The sequence below is a fragment of the Hydra vulgaris genome, chromosome 01 (genome assembly GCF_038396675.1).
Source record: "Hydra vulgaris chromosome 01, alternate assembly HydraT2T_AEP".
NCBI classification, from domain to species: Eukaryota; Metazoa; Cnidaria; class Hydrozoa; order Anthoathecata; family Hydridae; genus Hydra; species Hydra vulgaris.
In genome coordinates this window covers 66,773,575-66,787,532 of record NC_088920.1, presented here as the reverse complement: position 1 = coordinate 66,787,532, position 13,958 = coordinate 66,773,575, and the positions used below count along the sequence as shown (strand labels likewise).

Sequence of the window (13,958 nt, the reverse complement as noted above, 5' to 3'; positions counted from 1 at the left end):
TAATAACTTTCCACTTATTTCCAAAGTCTAAACGACCGTGCCAAATACTACGAAGATAAAACGCATATTTTTGAAACAATGAAAATGAATTTTAAAAAACTATACAATAACTATAAGTTTAATGCAATAAAATTTTTTTGAAAATTTCCGGAAGTTTTTTGACCCTAATAAAAATACGGCGCTTCAAAAATATATTTAAAATTGTGGCTGAGCCAAGTTGACTATGTTACAAAATATTTAATTCAGAAAAATGAAATACTTCACTGAAAAACCAAAGTTTTTAACGGGTATTGTCTCACAAACCCATAAATTTTTGAAAGATTGTCAAACATTTGACAATCAAATAATTCTGCAGCGTATCAACTTAAATCAGACTGGGAGTTAAATAAAATGGCAAAATAGGTGGTAGCAAATGTAGCAAAAGTCAGTTTGTCATGCTCTGAAACTACTCTATACATACCCCCGATAATTTATTACATATCTAAGCTTTTTAGCTGCAATCTTTTTATTTACAAAAAGGTTTATGTACACTCCACAGTGCCTATGTTATTTAATTCAATATACTCCAATGCAACTACATCTAAATCAGTCCATTTATAGATGCATTGATGCATTTATTCTACGAAACGTTGGTGATCACTTTATAATTACATTAAATGAATGCTTTCGATAATTCGTCATTATGTCGATAAGGTTACACTAAAGAATATTTACTATGCATTATTCTCATCTCATCTTAGATATTGTTGTCAGGTTTGGGGTCAAGTTGGAAATTATCGCATTAACAAGTTGCTATCGTCTCAGCGTCAATCCATTAAAATATTAAACTTTCAACCAATTATATCAGATTAATCAAAGTCCTTCAAAAAACTTTTCATTTCAACATTTTCAACGCTAGTAAAGTATGCTAATCTTCTTTTTGTTTTTGACTACTTAAACAAAAACTTACCACCTCCTATCACAAACTTGTTCACAGAACGTAGACTATTACATTCCTATACTACTAGAAATATACACAATGGAAAACTAAATTTACGATCTTTTAAAACCCAGAAGTATGGTAAATCAGTGCGTCTGTGAATGGAACAGGAGCCTTGCATGAATTTTGAATGAGTCCAAAAAACTATATCCTAAAATACCTTTACTCCATTTTAAACAATATCAATTAAAAAAAATTCTGAAAAAATTTTTTTCTAACTTTAGACATAATCCTTACGATTAAAGTATTTTTTTAATTTTCTTTTCGTCGTTACTACAATTATCATCAGTATTTTTTGTTTATTTTTCTCTTTTTTTTATTATTAAAACCTGCTAATTATGATTTCTAAATGTTTGTTTTAATGTATGTTCTATGTGCTTTAATCTATGTGTTTATTGTCCATATGTATCAATGTATGTCTTTGCTTATTATTACTTATATTAAGTTTAAAACTGGTATCACTCCTTTGATCAGATTTCTGTATGAGTGACACCATCCTAATAAACAATTAACTTATTATTATAAATAATTTTATACTCTTAACTACCATTATAATATTAGTTATTATTATTATTTTTCACTGTAATTATTGTAAACATTCTTATTATTACTATAATTTGTATTAATTTTTTTTATCTTATTATTATAATATATTGTTATTATTATAATTATTATTGTTATTATTATTATTATTATTATTATTAGTGTTATTTTTATTATTATCAAAACTATTTTAAAAATGATTTACGGAAAATAAATAGTTTGTTGTTGTTGTTGTTGTTGTTGTTGCTGTTGTTGTTGTTGTTGTTATTGTTGTTGTTGAATACAACGATATAAGTAATTTAAAAAAAGAAAAACACAAATTAATACACATAAAGTTGAAAATCTTTGTCATTTAAAAGAAACTTTTAAACATTTTTACAAATATTTTACATTGTTAGACATACTACGGCCATTGATGATAACACTGCCACCATACGCAGTCTTTGTTTCTTTTAATTTCATTCGTGTTGTAGATTCCTTTTTTTTTCAGAGTGTCTTTATGTGAAACAATTTCCTATGAAAAAAACTAGTAACTTTAAAAACTACATTCGAATATATATGTTATAAAATGATGATTATTTTTAAAATTTTTATATAACTTTGATTCTTTTGAGACCCAACATGATATGCTTTTGAAGAACAATTTTTTTGATAATTATAGGGACCCGTCTGATGTTTAAGAGTATTGAGCTACCCCTTTTTTTTGAAAATTTTTTTAATTCTAGTATTTTTTTATTATATAGAACATATCTAGAGTGTGAGAGCAGACATTTAAAAAAAAGTTATTTTAATGGTCAACCTAATATATATATATATAAATATATATATATATATATATATATATATATATAATATATATATATATATATATATATATATATATATATATATATATATACTTATATATATATACGTAAGTGTATAATATAAATGAAGAAAATATCTTTATATTATCATATAAAATATTGTATACTTAAAAGAGTGCTCAATAGATAAACTAGAGCTATATAGTATATATGCTACTGTTACCCGCAGTACCAGGAATTAGCTAAATGCTAATTTTTATAATACTTTTTAATATTGCAACTCTTAGTTTCAAGGTAGAAAAATTAAACTTTTACTAATTGCCTGATGAATGTGGTAACACATGAAACTTAGAGTTGCAATATTAAATATTGTTATAAACATAAGCATTTTGCTAATTCCATGTACTGCGGGTAACAGTAACATATATACTATATATATATATATATATATATGACAAAATATATGTATATTTGTATACGCGGCCCACACGGAAGCGCTTATAAATAGAAGTGTATGTGGTATTTTAAAAAAAAATATATGGCTTGCAATCGGGCAATACAGATAAACAAATGAACTTGCTACATTTAAAATTTTAAAAGTAGTAAATTGTTATTGTCATGCAAAAAAGCTAGAGTATTCCATGGCATCGCCTTATTTACAATTTAAAGAGGTTTTAATTTTTGTCAGTAAGTGAATTCGTGATTGTTTTTTTTTTGTAAGTTGTTATCCAATATGACCTTTTTTTCTGAAGTTTGGTAATATCAGATATAATACACTGTGTTTGCTGCAAAATAACTAAATAAAATAAAGCGGGAAAAAGGTTCTAAAATAACAGTCAAAGTAAGCAAACTTTTAACATTTTTAATTTTCATTTCCAATTTTTTATACATGGATTTCATGCAAAACTATTTGAAAGCTTGTTTTATAGCTTGCGGTATAAGAACTAATGCCTCACATGACCCACGCAAGTAGTCTCCCATAAAGAACAGTGATTATTATATCTCTGACATTTGCTTCACACATCTGACTCATGTGAAAATTTCACACGCATATATTACTTGAAAAGTGTCAAACAGATTCTAGGAATTCTAGGAATTCTAGTTATTAAATGAAGTTTTTTTGGTAAACCAAAAATTAACCGTGCTTTGCTAAAACTATAAAAATCAACCACAAAACAATTACGTACATTATACGTCATTGCAAATGAGTTTAACAACTTCTTTGTTAATATAGGATCTAAACTTGCATCCCAAATTCCTAAGGTAAATAAATCTTTTGATAAATATTTAGATCGTAATAAAAATGAATTGAATAACGTAAAACTAACCATGTTAGAATTTGACAATGCTTTTAAAAGCCTAAAAAGAAACAATGCAACGGAAATCGACGATATTAATAGCAACATAGTAATTAACTGCCAAAACGAGCTTAAAGTTCCCTTATTTAAAATATTTAAACACTCCTTAAAGGAAGGTATCTTTACTGAAAAACTGAAAACAACGAAAGTAAAACCTATTTATAAATCAGGAGATACAAGTAAAATAGACAATTACAGACCAATATCAATACTTTCTACATTCTCTAAGATACTTGAGAGAATTATGCACAATAGAGTATTTACTTTTTTTAAAGAAAATAATTTTATTCACTCCAAGCAATTCGGTTTTCAAAAAAATACTTCAACTGAACACGCAATCCTTCACCTGGTTGATGAAATAAAAACTCTTTTACAAACGGAGAAGTTACATTAGGTATGGTATTAGGTATGTATTAATAGATCTCTCTAAGGCTTTTGATACAGTCGACCACAAAATATTATTATCTAAACTTAACATGTATGGCATAAGGGGTAGAACAAACAAATGGAGAGAAAGCTACGTGTACAATCTATATACTATGGAGATAATAAACTCCCGAATCCTTCTATATTAAAGTGTGGTATTCCTCAGAGTTCAATGCTTGGGGCTTTGCTTTTTTAAATCTATGTTAACAATCTCTATCGGGCATCAAAAAGAATTTCAACTATAATGTTTGCTGATGATAGCAACTTTTTTATCTCCGGAAAAATTATAAACGAACTGTGCGAAGAAATGAATCAAGAATGAGAAAAAATTTCTAGATGGTTTAGGGCAAATAAACTTTCTGTAAACTCAAGTAAAACGAAGTTTTCTTTATTTCATCCTTCTTATAAAAAAAAAAGAAGTCGAATCTTCTCTTCCAAAATTGTTTATTGAAAATAGAGAAATAAGTAAGGACAACGCTACTAAATTTTTAGGTGTTCTTATTGACGAAAATCTAAATTGGAATAAACATATCGCCTATTTAGGTAGTAAAATATCTAAAAGTATCGGAATAATATACCGATCAAGCCATTTATTGAAAAAGCCGCAACTCAAACAAATCTTCTATAGCTTTGTTCAAAGTTATTTAAAATACAGTAATACAGCATAGGGTAGTACCTATAAAAGCAAACTAGAACCTCTCTATCGTAAACAGAAGCATGCTATACAAGTAATTAATTTTAAAAATAAAAAAGAACACCCAAAGCCTCTTTTTGAACAGATGTCTTTACTAACATTGTTTGAACTAAATATATATAATATTCTAAGTCTTATGTATAATAGCAAAATGCAAAAAACTCCTTCAATTTTCTATTGTCTTTATAAACAAAAGCCAGAGTATAAATACCTGTTGCGCAAAAATAGTACCCTTTTAGAGCCTTCATGCAAAACTAAGCTTAAGCAATTTAAAATTACTTATCGTGCACCTCATATCTGGAATAAGTTTTTATTATTCAATCAAAATATTATTGACTTTGAAAATTTAAATGGCTTTAAAAAAACTATTAAAAAGAGTATTTTAAAGTATAAAAATTTACTTACTGATTTTTTCTAAATTTGTTCACTACTAGCTTCTTATATAAACTCTTATTTTTTAATATACTTCAACATATTTTTCAAACATTGCGTTAGCATTAAACGTGGTAATATTATAGGGTTAATATGCAATATACATTGTATGACTTCTGTTCCAAATATTAAATAAAAGCCCATGTGATGCAACTCCTAACTCTATACTTGGACACTTTTTGAAGTAAATTAGTTATTGCCAACGAAACAGACATGTGCGGCTGTGGCGCATTGGTTAGAGCGCCTGCTTTATCAGCAGGATATCCAGGCTCGAAGCGAGCTCTGGACAAATTTTCGCTTCACAGTAAGGAAGGAGGCGTGAACTTCCTGGTTAAATGCACTTCCGCGGTGTTCTGTGACAAGACCGTAAGGACTTCTTTGGGCACCAAAAAACACAACAACAAAAAAATTGATACTCAAATATGCAATAGATATGTTATTAGACAATGTTTGCAACAAAAATTTTCTGTTTGGTGAAAAATTCATTCTTACAAATTTCTATTTGGTGGAAAATTCATTTTTTCAGATAAGAAAAAATGAATTTTCAAATAAGTTGATGTTGTAGAGGCATGTATAAAATGCTCTCTACAGTGCAGTAAATGCAGAGGTTTGCATTAACTTAAAATAAAAGAGTACATAATGAGAAAGATTTTCCCCAATGACTTTTAAAGTTTTGGAGTTTTATTAACTTTGGTAAGGGCTTTTTTTTGCGGTGCTCTGTGATAGAGACCGTAAGGACTTCTTGGAAAACTTTAATAAGCACACACACAAAACTTTTTATAAAAAATTATAACCAAATGACATTTATATTTACAGACGTTTTTACATAACATTATAAAAATACAACATAATAAAGGTTTTAACATTTACTTAACTGTAGAGGTAAGTAAATCATTTTAATATAAATTCTGTGTTCAAAAAGAAACGGGAGATGAGTCAGAAAATGTCGGTAATGCACGGTATTCAAATAATAACATTATTAAGTATCAAGGAAAAAAGTTTAAATTTTAGATTTTCCCTGAAAAAATGAGCACTCGATTCATTAAACGAGGGTTGAAATCGTACTTTTCAAAAAAGCAACTGCAGCAGTTTTATATTGCTTCTGCTGTAAAGAGACATGACTCATCTCACATATTACTTATTGTAAATAGAAACCGGATAGACTTAAATCACCAAGGTGATTTAGTTAAGATGGTTTCCATTTACTCACTCGTGAATATAAAAATTGACAAAAAATTAAACTAAGCGACAATATTTGTTTATCTGCTTGAAATAAAATTATAAAAGTATTTTAATTCAAATTAACTTTAATTAAATTAATTCATTTCGTCATTAAACGTTTATAAAAAGTTTTGTTTTATAATTCCATTACCTTAGCGGATTAGTGGATTGTGCATTCATATAACATATGAATACATAAAAGGCAATGCACAATCCGCTAATCCAATAATATTATTATCAAATAAAAACTAAAGGTCTCCAAAGGTACGCTTAGTGGACATTTTGTTTGCATGTTTTTTTAACCTTCCTGATTTTTAAATAACAGAACAAAACAAATTATGCCAAAATTTAGGTAGATGGTAAAATCAAAAACCTATACCGACGTTTGAAGTTTTGTGTAAATTGATGACCCAATAATAAATCATTGTTTTAAATAATTGCGTAGCGTAAAAAACTAAGTACATTTACACAAAACTTCAAACGTCGGAATAGGTTTTTGATTCTATCATCTACCCAAAATTTATTGTAACTGTTTCGAAGATCAATTTAATACATTTGCCAATAAAATTGATTTATTTAACTTTAATAACTCTAATAATGAGTTTGAACATTTCATTTCAAACATTGCTTCTTTTTGATTTCAATAATAATGCAAGATTTTAACAAAGTTGTTTTGCTAATACAATTATTCTAATAAGTTGCAAGTAAACATTATTTGTTTTGTTTAGATTCATAATCACAACAAATATTATTAAAAAAAAAGTTTTGTAAATTTTAAATGACGCATGTTTTGTTTCTATTTATTGGGTAATAGGGGAGCTAAATAAGATTAACTTCATTACCTTTTTTAGAGTACGTTCATTACGCAAGTTGTCCTCACCAGTTATTTTGTTTTTAAGTGAGTTCGGGACTTTTAACCTATTTAAATTGAAAAAAAAAAAAAAAATTAGTAAAAAGTTTTATTTTTACATAAAGTCAAAGTATTCTTATTGCACATTAGCTAAAAATGTTATTGTTGCTCAATCCAGCATGGAAAATAAGTGGTTAAAACAATCTGGCATAGAAAATAGATGGTTGCAGCTATGCAAATAGATTGTGGATCTGAACCCAACCGATTTCCCTTTTTTAAAAAAATTTTTTTTTAGTGTCAACCTCGTTGACACTAACGGTGTCTTGTAAAATAATAAAATACTTTAAACTTTTTTTTGATTCCCTAACATGTTCATTTGTATCTGTTGCCTGAAGTTTACCAAAGTTCGGTGCTGCTTCATTCAACTAAAATTAAAAGTAAATTTAAAAAACTTATAGAAATCTAAGGTAGTTAGAAAAAAAAATTAACAATTACTAAAAGTAAAAACTTTTGTAAATAGATAGATTTACAGAAAAAGTTGAAACTTCAAGTACTTACAATTATAAATGATACACAGAAAAAAAGAAAAAAAAACTCGAATCATTTCAGAGTAGATAGTAGTTTGTAACTATTTGTAAAATAATTTTATGCAGTATATCGTTTGCTTTTTATATGCAATGCAGTCCCTACGTTTAATTAATTTGGAACAAATGATTTTAATCCAATAATTAAAATGATTGAAAACTAAATAAATGAAACAACATGAACTTATTATCTTGATTACATGTTCTTTTATGAGATGAGCTGAAAATTGAGCAGGTATTACAAAAATATTCAACTTGTTTTTTATTTCTTAAAAAAATAAGTCTTAGGAATAAGGAGAAAATTTGATTAGTAGAACAAATGTTGTTGTTAATTTTAAAATGAAAATTTATAATAAAATTTTAAAGTGTTTAAAAGTTTTGAAAATTAAAAAATAACTTTAAAACTAATTTTCAAAATTTTTCTTATTTAAAAGTTGCAACTTTTAATGTCGTTAATTAATGTCGTTTGTGTCGTGATTGTAACTGCTGTTGTTATTTTTCCTTTCATTTTTCCTAAAAAGAACAAACATATTTCTTGGGTAGTGAATTTAAGGCTACTGAAACCGTATAGGATAAAACACGCAGTGCTTGCCATGTAACCTAGTCGTCACTTAGTCACTAAAAAACTTGCAGATCAAAAACTAATTGTTTCAAAGTTTATAATTGATGAAAGTTTGAGAATAATAAATTTAAAAATAAAGGCAAAGTATGTTTTTAGAAAAAAAAAAAACTTTTGAAGAAAATCTTTATGGTTAATGAAAAAAATTAGAAAAGCTTTAAAATAATCACATAACAAACATTTTATTTATAATCTCAGAACCGTGACCACAATTTTGATATTAGGGGGTCTATGGTTCTTTTAAAGGAGAGAGGGGGAAACAAAAAGTTTTGATTTTCATTTATAATGTGAATTTAATGATCATCAAACTCCACATCTATGAAACAAATAAAAAGTATAATACTTGAGTCAAACATCGTTTTGTCTCTACAAAAATGCTAATTGAAATTTCCAAATATATTTATTCGTGTTTGACATTTATTAATAAACTCATTTGTAATCTCAAGCAAACCAGTTTTGTCCACTGCTTCCACGTTAGTATCAAGGACTAGCAAGTTGTTTAGGCGGTAATCTGTTGTTGTTGATTGAAAGTAGGTTTTAACTCTTTTTAAAGCGGAGAAAGATCTTTAGAGCATTAGTAGCTGGCATGACAAGAATTAGCTTGGCAATCTTTACAACTTCATAAGTAAAGCTCTTTTAGAGTGATCCAAACTCTTGAAAAACAAAATAAGATTTTTTTGATGTTGTAACCTAATGATGTTACAATGCTTGGGGGAAGGAAAAAGTGCGCTTTAGCTATAGATTGGTTAATATTTTGACAGTAAAAGTGATAAACTGATTGCAGATAATTTTCCCAACTTTCGCTTTTTATTATCTTGAGAGGAACTTCCTGAAGATCAATATATACCTTTTAATCAGGTTGATCAAAACTCTGTTTTGTGAAACTAATAATAAGATTGAAAGCTTCAAAATACATTTGGCAATAGTTATTGTTTATACAGTTGTTCTTTTGGTGAATCATAGAAATGATGAAACCATGGAAATGATGTTTTTTGTGGGTTAAGAGTTGTTTTAAATAACTTGGCATTTTCCTTTTTCTCGATAGCTTAGGGTCAGCGACGTAAAGCTGGGTTTTCCATTTTATAGCACGTTCCTAAAACAGTTCATAAATTTTGCTGCTTCAGGATTTTTCCAGAACATTAACAACTTGAAATGCTAAATTCTGTCCTTCCGCTGCCGAAATACTTTGACCCTAGAGATTCTTACTTAGATTGTCTATTTGTTTCAGGAGGCATTTCCCTAAATAACAACAAAAGATAAAGTCAAATGTTGACATTATAAACTTACTCCCCGAATTCTTGCTTTCATTTTGCCATCATTCAACTCTTGCAATGACCATCCCCAAAGTTCCATTAGCCCGCAATGGTTTTTTAGAAACAAATCAAGAAGATCGCTACGAACTTTTCGCCTCGTTCGACAAAATTTATGGTTAGACTTTTTTTTATCTGGTTAGAATTTTTTTTTTGCCCTAAGAAGTCCTAACGATCTTGTCACAGAGCACCGCGAAAGTGCATTTAACCAGGAAATTCACGCCTCCTTCCTTACCGTGAGGCAAAAATGCGTCCAGAGCTCGCTTCGAACCTGAATCTCCTGCTTCTAAAGCAAGCGCTCTAACCACTGCGCCACGGCCGCACTTTGCATAGCTATCCGTTAGTTTTTAAAAACCATCAAGTTTGGAATTTCTTTTAGGTAATCTATTTGATAAGTTTGCAAATATCATACGCTATTCCAACGGTTTCGTTAAAACTTGAAATATTTTTGATGACATCACCGATGACATCGTCTGCAGTGTCTTAATTTCTAGTATTTCATTTTCTATTGCTGGTGAAACAAAACGATTTGTTTTATTTTGAAGCCACGAGGTCAGTTCTTTGTCATACTCGCTGCAAAGTAAAGGTAACTGGTAAAACTTGGAGTCGATTTCACAATTTCTTCATTGCTCTAGTTTCCTCTAAGTGGCAAAGATTGTCGAGCCAAATATTTAAAAAAAAAATTTTTATTATCGCTTTTTGATTAGTTTCTTTATTTTTAGTCGAATTAGTGTCAAGAAGTTCTCCAATATTTGTACATGTTTTAGGTGTTGTAATCAAACGTTCGGTTGCTTCTTTATGGGCCTCACAACATTCGTACCTTGAAAACCCTCTGCCAGATTCAAGTGCTTTTTTTCCAATTTCTATAGCCGCTGCGCAGTGACTCAGGACGATCAAAAAACGGCAAAAATTAAATAAAATTTGACATAAATTGTAAATAAATAATGTTATATATCAAAATAATATTTTTTGGGTCGAAGACTTAAAATTTGTTGATAAATTTTTGTTTTACGCGCATCTTCAACGCGTATAATGCGCGTATGTGCACGTTAAAGGTGACTATACGCGTACAAAAATTTTTTTTTTAAGTTTTAGAATCTTCAAGACAAATACATTATCTTAATATATTACTCTACTTGATATTTTTATAAAAATGGTTTTAAAGGATGTTGATACATAGAGAGAAAAAACTATATTTTGTTACATTTATTTTATTATTTACATTACAATTAATTTAATAACTTCATCTAGTAACGGTTTTTAGGCATATCTTTTAGAAAACATAAAAGCCTTGATAGCTCTTATGTTTTCTAAAAGATATGCTTGATACTTTTGGATCTGATCTTACTAGAAGGTAGTGCATCTGATTCATCATTGTGTTTAATCTTAATATTTTTGCCGTGTGCTTAAGTCTAGAATTTCTTATCTGATTATTTAAACTCTCCAATGCATCTTCCAAATATACTCCGATCGGCAAAGGTAATTTATGTGATATAGAAGAACTATGCAGTAGCAGTTTATGTACAGTAAGAGGCATAACATACCAGTCGTACAAACTCACTAAACATTTAGCTGTTTCAGTGCAGTACAAATTTAATTCATTGGTATTAATAGGATATCCACAAAATACGGTTATGAGAATATTATGCAATATTTCAATTATAAACAATCAGTTTTAGTAATTTCAGAAAAAACTTCACTATTTTTACATGCTCTTCTGGCAATATTGCCGTCATTGGTATTTCCAGACCCAGTTCTAGGCATGTCAACATATAGGCTTAACCGTTCTCTGAAGAGTACATGAATCTCTTTTTTTTTTAAGTCTACAGATAATTTTTCCTCGATTGTTTTTGGCTTATACTTTTTAATTTCAACTTTATAACTCAAATGAAGAATAAATTCCAAGCATTTTATCCAGCCATCCAAAGCTGAAATTCCGAGCTCTAAGGCTGACTCATTCTCAGTTTTTGCTTTTAATAAATCAATATTGTTCATTTTGTTAGGTTTAGCATTGCACACATTGCAAGATTGAGTGGATTTTGTCTCTGTAAGCGTGTTAACTAATTTACTATCAAACATTGTAAGATCAACTCTATAGCTGATATTAAAGGTCACCTTTCTTTCTGCAACATCAAAAACTTTGCAAAACGTCTTTAAGGTATTTATTTGATTTTTTAGATCTGATTCTTCTTCTCTGGATAAAATTGGACTCTCTTGTATTGTAGATGAAGAGTTCTACAAAAGTGACAACTTAAAGGATTTCCATTTTTCTAAAGTTCGACATCTTCTACTTCGAGCAATAAAGGCACAAAAGCTGTACTAAAAAGATTTTCTTCACTTTTAAGTTATACTTGTGTTGCTTGTCTCGTATTTCTGTTTATAATTACTTTAGCTTGATGCTTCATCAAAATCAATCTTTCCATATAAAACTCCAAATATTTCGTTATCTTGACCACAATTAGGCATATCAATCATTTTAGTTATTCTACTAACAGTGTGATCTAACATGCTTTGAGAGTACACTTTGCAGAAATTTCAGAAAAGTGTATATTCTCAGGATAGCGTTTCAATTTTTCCTCAAAAATATCGTGTAAGGTAGGGTAAATATGTACTTTATGCACAAGAGCTGAGTTTTAACGCAAGAGCTTCTTCTACGCTCATATTAATGGGAAAGGTTTTATTCAAAGTTTCATTGACTTTTTCTATCTCTAAAACATTAGAAATATTGTTTTTTATAATAGAGGCTTTTTCTTTTTTCTCCAACAGCATTTGCAGTTTTTGCAGAAGCTAAAAATAGCTTTATGATGTTCAGTGGCTAGATTTTTCATTTTTTTTCTTTTGCTGCGCTCTCCAAGAACACTCCATTGTTTATGGAGCCTTCCAGAACCAAAATGGCTATTTTAATTGTTCATAAGATTTTTTTGAAGCCAACGATTTTCTTTTTGAATAAATGAATCATAATTTCGTCCACTTTGTTTTAGTTTTTTCTTCACCTTTGAAATAAATATAACTAAAGCAACCTTTACTTTATTTAAGTTTTCTTTGCGAATTTCTTCAGTATTTTTTATTTCATTAAGTAAATCCTTCCATAATCTTAATTTATCAACTCCTAATTCACGTATATTTGGAATAAGATCTAATCTTTTCATTGTTATTGTTTTTAAGAACCATTGATATAATAAAACTAATATATGAGAAACATTTTAAATTACATTATATATTTTTTTTACTTTTTTAAAATTTTTTTACACTATTTAAAATTTTATTTTGTTATGGCTTTAACAATTTTCACATTGTTACATCCTGCAAATACACTATATCACTAAGTTAACTTTATATTACAAGAAATAATAATGTTGTTCAGTTAAGCTTTTTCATACATGTTTTACTTATCGAATAATAAATCGTTCTTTAAAATTGTCAATAATATTTTAACAAACTTTTAAATAGTATATAATGACATAAGCACGCTTTTTAAAACTTTATTTAATATATATGATTTAAAAACTATATTAGAGCAAGTAATGCAAGTAAAAAATTAAAATTTAAGTTTCCTGCCTAAAAAATTAAAATTAAAGTTTTCATTTGTTTTGATTATAACAAAATACTTTCAAAAATGGAGGAAAACAAGGTTTTTAAGTGTTTAACAACATTTGTATTTCTTTAATAACTTCCAATACCGCAGTAGACCGCAGTAATCCCTTTATATTTTAAAAGTAGTAATGTTAATTAACTAGAAAATATAAATATTTTTTTGGAACTCGGTGGAACATTTTTTAGCTGATATATAAACCAAAAAAATACAATAACTTGCAGCCTTTTTTTTCAAAAAGTCTTTAAACTTAAAAAAAAAACTTTTTTTTTCCTTTTTAGTAAATTTGAAATATATAGAGACAAAAGATTATCTTCAAAATAAATATACACTTTTATTAAAATTAAAAGTACTCTATATTAGTTAAATAAAAATCTCACATTTTTCAGATTTCTTTGAAAATAATAACAAATTTTTCCACTCCTTTTTAATATAAAATACAAAATAAAAGTTTTATCAAAAAATAATTTATACTTTTGAAATAAAAAATTATTGCAATTTAATATTATTTAAAAAAGGGCACTTAATTTATAGAAAAGTTGTG

The 13,958-nt window shown here is 27.9% G+C and overlaps 1 long non-coding RNA gene across 1 annotated transcript; it reads right to left on the bottom strand.

Moving 5' to 3' along the window:
- Positions 1-1,842: 1,842 nt before the first annotated feature.
- On the bottom strand, positions 1,843-8,001 carry LOC136075540 (uncharacterized). The gene is made up of 4 exons (XR_010636000.1): positions 7,868-8,001; positions 7,652-7,734; positions 7,302-7,377; positions 1,843-2,036 (listed from the first exon to the last, which is right to left on the bottom strand). It is a non-coding gene; the product is annotated as an uncharacterized LOC136075540 (long non-coding RNA).
- Between the last annotated feature and the right edge of the window lie 5,957 nt (positions 8,002-13,958).